Raw genomic sequence first — 6,000 nt, forward strand, 5'->3', positions numbered from 1 at the left:
CTTGACATGCTATCCCTTTTTGTCCTGGGAATACTTGTATTCCTGCCCATTGTGTTAAAACTTGTCTTTAACAACATCAACATGTTAGCAGCCAAAGTACATGGCTTGAAACTAAAAATGGACCCCCAGACAAAGTTATTAAATTAACAGACTGGCAAGCCAAGGACAGGTAAGATTCTGCAGAGCCTTACCAACCTGAGACAGAAGTGTATTGCTTCTGATAATGCATATTCCAAGATGGGTAAGAAAGGCATTCTTGGCAGAACAACCTAAGACAGGCTCAGTCTTGTTTATGAAATAAAAAAGGATCCGGGCGGTGGTGGCACACGCCTTTAATCCCAGAACTTGGGAAGCAGAGGCAGGCGGATTTCTGAGTTCGAGGCCAGCCTGGTCTACAGAGTGAGTCCCAGGACAGCCAAGGCTACACAGAGAAACCCTGTCTCGAAAACAACAACAACAACAAAAAACAAAAACAAAAAAAAAAAGGAGGAGGAGGGATGGGATAGGGGTTTTCTAGGGAGGGGAAATGGGGAAAGGGGATGGCATCTGAAATATAAATGTAAAAAATATCTGAGCCAGGCGGTGGCGGCACACGCCTTTAATCCCAGAACTTGGGAGGCAGAGGCAGGTGGATTTCTGAGTTCGAGGCCAGCCTGGTCTACAGAGTGAGTTCCAGGACAGCCAGGGCTATACAGAGAAACCCTGTCTCGAAAAACCAAAAAAAATATATATATATATATATATGTATATATATATCCAATAAAAAAGAAACAGAAAAAAGATGGAAACTTCCAGAGGACCCAGGTTCAGTTCCTAGCACTCACATGGTAGCACACAACTGTAACTCTAGTTACAGAGAACTCTGACACCCTCACACAAACATGAATGCAGGCAAAACACCAATGCACAGAAGGTTATTTTCTAAAAACTCATTGAGAGACTTGAAATCATTTGCATTACCAGTAACAGCTGCAATAGTTGGTACCCCTCCCCACCTTCTGGAAAGGGTCTCTATGTAGCACAGCCTGAGCCTCCCAAGTGTTTTATAAGTATGTGCTAACACAACAGGCAAGTACATTTTTAAAAATTGATCTATGTATTTATTACCTGTAGTTAATGCAGTAAGAGGGGTCAAAAAGCTTACAGGCTACACAATTTCACAAGAAGCATTGTGGGGAAAGAGAAGGGCTGAGATTTATCAACTATCTTAGGATCATGGTGGACACATTTCTAGGGGAGGTGGGCCTCTAATTCCTGGTGGAGGGGGGTCTCATTCCTGGAGGGTCATGCGTATAGGTGTCCCACGAGCGGGGGGAATGCCAATTGGTGGACCCATGGTTGGTCTCATACCAGGTGGAGGAGCCATAATGCCTGGAGGTGGAGTTGCTCTGCCTACAGGTGGAGGTGGAGTTCCCCTTCCTGGCAGGTACTGGGTTGGGGCTCCTGCAATGCTAGCAGTAGCAGCAACAGCAGCAACAATGCCTCTTTCCTATGGGGTCATGACCTGCTGGGATGGGCCTCAAACTCCTCCAACAGGCCCTGCTAATCCAGCAGGGGCTTGGGGAATAGGTACACCTGCTTGTACTCCTCTGCCAGCTGCTCTTCCAACCCCAGGGCCACCTGCAGTGCCAGCAAGTGGCACAGGAGCAATGCCAGTATCTTTAGGAGGTGGACCCTCCACAGTCATGGAAACCAGGTTCTCCCCACATAGCAAGACCAGACCCAAAACCCGTTTTCTTGACGTTCTGGCTGTTTTGCATTCTTTGGCTTGATCTTCCTGAACTCATCACAATCACAGAGGATCAAATTCCTATGCTTGTCAAAAGCCTTAAATGTGCCAATGAAGAGTCTTCCATCTTGCAGGATACATCTCATTCTATAGTCAATATGCTGCAGCATCTTGCTACTCGGTTACCCACAGTCATGATTGCCGTTCCACAGTAGCCGTTGTCAACACTAAAATTTCAAGATCTTTAATACTTAGGGGAGGGCTATAAATAAAGATTTGATGCAGGCTATTAACACACAATGTAAGCTTGACCAAAGTTTCACAAACAGTGGATGGGTTCTGTTTTCCTTGACTTCTACCAACTTGAAGTTCCAATACTGCTTTAACCACCTCTTGGTGTCTCAGCTAAGAATGCCTGTCTCAGTTCTGCCTGGAAATCCACCACAGGAACTTACTGTTGCTGAGAACATCGTGGGTACAAGTGACACTCTTGGTTGCTCAGTGAGGCTGTCCTTCTACGTTTGACCTGGACCTCGACCTCTGGCACGTGCTGTTCAGTTCTTCTCAAGTGTAAGCGGTCCCTTCCCCGCTCCATTGCACTGGAAATCACTCCTCAGAACCAAACGTCAGGCATCTCCCCCCACCCCCCTTTTTTAAAGTTCATTTTATGTATTTGAGTACACTGTAGCTGTCTTCAGACACATCAGAAGAGGGCACTGGATTCCATTACAGATGGTTGTGAGCCACAACCACAACATGTAGTTGCTGGGAATTGAACTCAGAACCTTTGGAAGAGTAGTCAGTTTCTTGACCAACACGAAACAGGCAGTTCTTCTCTGGGTCCTGATTTTTTTAAATTTATTTCAACAGAAAGATTTTCTCCCACTGTATTCTATCAAAGGACACTAATTAGAAGCAAAACCACTGCTTAATAGACCTTTCATTCCCAAGTTAGTAATTTTCTTTTTGTGTCTGTGTCCTTGACGATCTAGGGCAATAGGACTGCTTGGTACAGTTGACTGTTTTCACTTTATTAGCACCCTCTAGTCCTAAATTAGGCTGTCCTGATGTACCCAGGACCTTTTGCGTGCTAAGAAATCACTGAGTACTGCCAGCACACCATTCATGTTGAGCAGGATCTTTTTTCTTTTTTTAAGACAGGTTTTAGGCAACCAAGGTTGGCCTTGAACTTACTATGTAGTTAAGGATGGCCTCTGCCTCCAAAGTGCTGAGATTATAGATGTGTGCCACCATTCATGACTGAGAATGAGTAGCTGGTATTACTACCATGTGATCTAATGGTAACTGAGCTTGCTACTATGCTCAGCCTATTACACTCTTGCCTCTAATACAGTCCTCTATCTCTGGAAATTCTTGTATGCAGTGGCTCACAGGCAGGTTAGGTTGTGTACTTCTATAGCTAAGAAAGGTGAAACACTGATTAAGGTGGAAGCTATAAAGTCTTGTGGATCAAAGTTCTACCTAATACTAGACCAGTCTCTAACCCCTACCACACCCTCTAATGAATACACATGGAGGGCTTGGCTTGTAGGCTAGTCATCTATCCACCACTACTTTATCAAACCTTCTTTCTTATACTCAGCATGGCTAATTTTGAAAAGGATTAACCTCATCCTATTTATTTTCCTAGCTCTAAAGTTGTGGTGTTGCTACATAGGTCTCCAACCTATGAGTAAAATAAATCAATATTCCAAGATTCATGATGGGGTCCAGAATTCTGGGGGAAAAAATCACAGATCATGGAGACTAGCTGAAACACAGACCTGTGAAAAGACCCTAGGGATAAATCAGAGGAAGCATGATTAGCACTAACTCCAGACGGGTAAAAAAGGAAAACCAAAACCTAGTAATGCCAGCAGACACTGAGCAACACACAGATTGCTATCCTTGAAAAGCTCCTGTTGTTGGGGTAGGATGGTGAGGTGATTGGGTAGCTCATAGTTTTGCAAGAAAAGGGAGCCGGCTTGTGTGTTTGTTGGGGGTGAGGGAGTGGGGGGGCGGGATACACAGATACACATAGCCTGTGGCACCAAACCATTTTGCCAGGAATGTTGTAGTCCCCCACTCCCACCCCCTGGCAGCAGCACTTGCTGAATCCAATGGACCCTCATTGAAAGATTCAAAGTGGACTCATTTCAATTACAGGGTCTTGAAACTCGTGTATCCTTTCTTCTAGGAAACGCCAGGCTGAAAATTTCAGTTAGCTATATACCAAGCTACCAGAAAGCTCCAGTGCTATTCCACAAGCAAAATACATAAAAAAAAATTGTGTATGAGTCTTTGACTGTAGGTATACATGCATGGCCCAGGCCTGTGGAGGCCAGAAAAGGTCAGAGTCATACAAATGAGTAATACAGTTATGAATAGCCACGTAAGTTCTGGGAACCGAACCCAGGTTCTCGTTCTCTCTCTCTCTCTCTCTCTCTCTCTCTCTCTCTCTTGAGACAGGGTTTCTCTGTGTAGCCCTGGCTGTCCTGGAACTCACTCTGTAGACCAGGCTGGCCTCGAACTCAGAAATCTACCTGCCTCTGCCTCCCAAGTGCTGGGATTAAAGGCATGCGCCACCACCGCTCGGCCAGGTTCTCTCTTAAGAGCAGGAAATGCTCATATTCATTGGTCTATCTCTCCAGCTCCTAAATACACAATTTTTAAATATGTAAACAAATTTCTGCTATCAACTACCATGCATGGTGATGTTACACTCCTATGATCCAAGCACACAGGAGGATCAAAAATTTGAGGGCAGTCTGGGCTGCATAGACTGTTTTAAATAAACAAAAACATCCTAACATCTAGGTCTGGTTATATGGCTTTATTAGAACATTTATCTAGACTATGTGAATCCAAGCTTAAACCCTAACACAAGAAAAAGAAACAGGAAAATCTAAGTAATCTCACAGTGGGAAGCTACTGTCCTTGGTAACAAATCCCAGTAAGAACAAAGTAAATGTCTATCCTAAATTTATTAGCCCTACCTCACCAAAGCCCAGTGCCTCAAACCTTCCAGAGTATACATTTTTTTTTTGTGTGTGTGTGTGTGTGTTTTTCTAGACAGGGTTTCTCTGTGTAGTTCTGGCTGTCCTGGAACTCACTCTGTAGACCAGGCTGGCCTCCAACTCAGAAATCTGTCTGCCTCTGCCTCCCAAGTGCTGGGATTAAAGGCATGCGCCACCACTGCTCGGCTCAGAGTATACAATTTTAATTGTCTAATCAGAGTAAAATTTATTCTACTGAAAGGATGTTGTTATACAGCAAGCCAGGCTGACCTGAATCTGCAATAGTCTTGCCTTTGCTGGAATTACACATGTATGCCACTAGATAAGCTGATTTAATATGGGGAGTTTTGAGACAGTTTTAGCCAGTAGCAGCCCAGGCTGACCTGAAACTATGTATGTAACCCAAGCTAAAATAAAATTTGTGGTGAGCTTCCTGCTTCAGCCTCCTGTGTGCAAGAATTACTGACATTTGGGAAATGGTGGCAAAATTACTGACATGAGTTACTATGGCTACCACAAACCAACTATAATGCGGCTTGTAGTAAGGTCTACAGGTGAATTTGACCCAAGTCTCAGACTAGTTTTCAACACTCCCACCCCACCCCATAATACTTTGTATCTCATGAAAGCCCCTAAATTAGAACAAATCTCTCTGCAGTTAGTCAGATAACTCAGTAATTAAGAGCAATTGCTGCTTCTCCAGAGGATCAAACTTCAATTCTCAGAAGCCACATTAGGTGCTATGAGCACTTCCTTGAGCTTCCTTGAGTACTTGCAACAGACACACACACACACACACTCTCTCTCTCTCTCTCTCTCTCTCTCCCTTCTTCCTTCCCTCCATCCCTCCGTCCCTCCCTCCCTCCATCCTTTTGTCTGAGGAGCTGGGGAAATGGCTCTGATTAAAGCAGAGGTCCCAAGTTTGGTTCCCAGCACCTACGTGGCTGCTTACCATCTGTAACTACAGTTCTAAGGCAACCGACGCCCTCATCCAGCCCCAAAGGTACAGCATCAGACTGTCTCTCCAGCACTTGAACAAATCTTTTACGTTTTGCCACAGCATCAGTCTGAATACCACAACAGTAGTCTTGAGGCAAGACTGATATACTATAGGAAAATGTTTAATAATTGCCATATATTCCAGAGAATGTGCTATTACTCTCAAAATAGGGGTCTTTTTTTTTTTCCTAAAAGTTTCTGCATTAAAAGATACTCATTGCAAAAAAAAAAAAAAAAAAAAAAAAAAAAAAAAAA

General features: G+C 44.0%; 2 pseudogenes; both read right to left on the minus strand.

The window, feature by feature from the left end:
- Positions 1 to 1,213: 1,213 nt before the first annotated feature.
- LOC114629696 lies at positions 1,214 to 1,908 on the minus strand (annotated as a pseudogene).
- A 163-nt stretch (positions 1,909 to 2,071) lies between these two features.
- LOC114629691 lies at positions 2,072 to 2,324 on the minus strand (annotated as a pseudogene).
- Positions 2,325 to 6,000: the final 3,676 nt, after the last annotated feature.

The sequence above is a fragment of the Grammomys surdaster genome, unplaced genomic scaffold (assembly GCF_004785775.1).
Source record: "Grammomys surdaster isolate TR1022 unplaced genomic scaffold, NIH_TR_1.0 314, whole genome shotgun sequence".
NCBI lineage: Eukaryota > Metazoa > Chordata > Mammalia > Rodentia > Muridae > Grammomys > Grammomys surdaster.